The following is a 950-nucleotide window of genomic DNA, read 5'->3' on the forward strand; positions in this document are numbered from 1 at the left end:
GCCTCGGGGGGCAGGGCTCCTGGCACTGAGAGGTCTGGGAGGCCACCACCCCATTGTAGAATCAGACTGGGGACCAGCCTGTCACTGCAGGGTATGGAGCCTCCTCACCCACAGCACAGGCTACCTCAGGCTCCACAGGCTCTCCTGGGTCCTGGCCCCAACCTGCAGGTGCAGGACCCACCCCAGCCGGGCACCAGCCATGCTCACCAAATCCAACTCCAGCAGGAAGTGCACGTCACTGTCTGGGGCAGGGGGGGCTCCACAGCCCCTTCTCACTCCCTGGATTTGAAACTGAAGCTCCTCTGTCCACTGGGAGCCCCGCCCACCCCCAGGGAGAAAGGAGGGGCTCTGATGAGCCTGAAGGGACAGTGCAGGACTGTGCATCTCCAGCAGGGGCGCCAGCGACAGGACAGATGCCTTGGGGGATGGGGGTCCCCTCTCCACCCTCCTCTCTGCCTCCTCCAACCAACCAAGACCCCGGAGTTGGGGAAGCCAGAGGGGTTGCGGGGAACAGGGGGACTGGCCATCTGGGGCCCCTGCAGGCCCTCCCTGCTGGGGAGAAGCTCAGGATGGGAGACTGAGGATCTGGTGGAAATGAGGCTGCATTCATTTGGTCCCAGGAGTTGATCACATTGGAAAATGGGGGTTCGGCGCGCTGCGGGGTCAGAGGGAGCAGCGGTGACCATGGAAACACAGCATCTCCTGTTTGCATGCAGCCACACCCAAGTCATTAAAGCCTCCATGACACACTGACTGCAACTGAAGGAGGAAGAGGGACGGTCTGCACCCTCTGGGGGCGGCCCTCCGGGCTGTGGCCTCCAGCCCCGGGCAGCAGACTCCCCTCTGCCCCAGCCAAGGGAGCCGCCAGGGCGCCCTCTTCCAGCTGCAGCCATAGATGCCCATCCCACCTGGTCCCCCTCCCAGAGCCTGGGCTCCCCCAGCCGCAGGCA

Source organism: Myotis davidii, unplaced genomic scaffold (assembly GCF_000327345.1).
Source record: "Myotis davidii unplaced genomic scaffold, ASM32734v1 scaffold2975, whole genome shotgun sequence".
Classification (NCBI taxonomy): Eukaryota; Metazoa; Chordata; class Mammalia; order Chiroptera; family Vespertilionidae; genus Myotis; species Myotis davidii.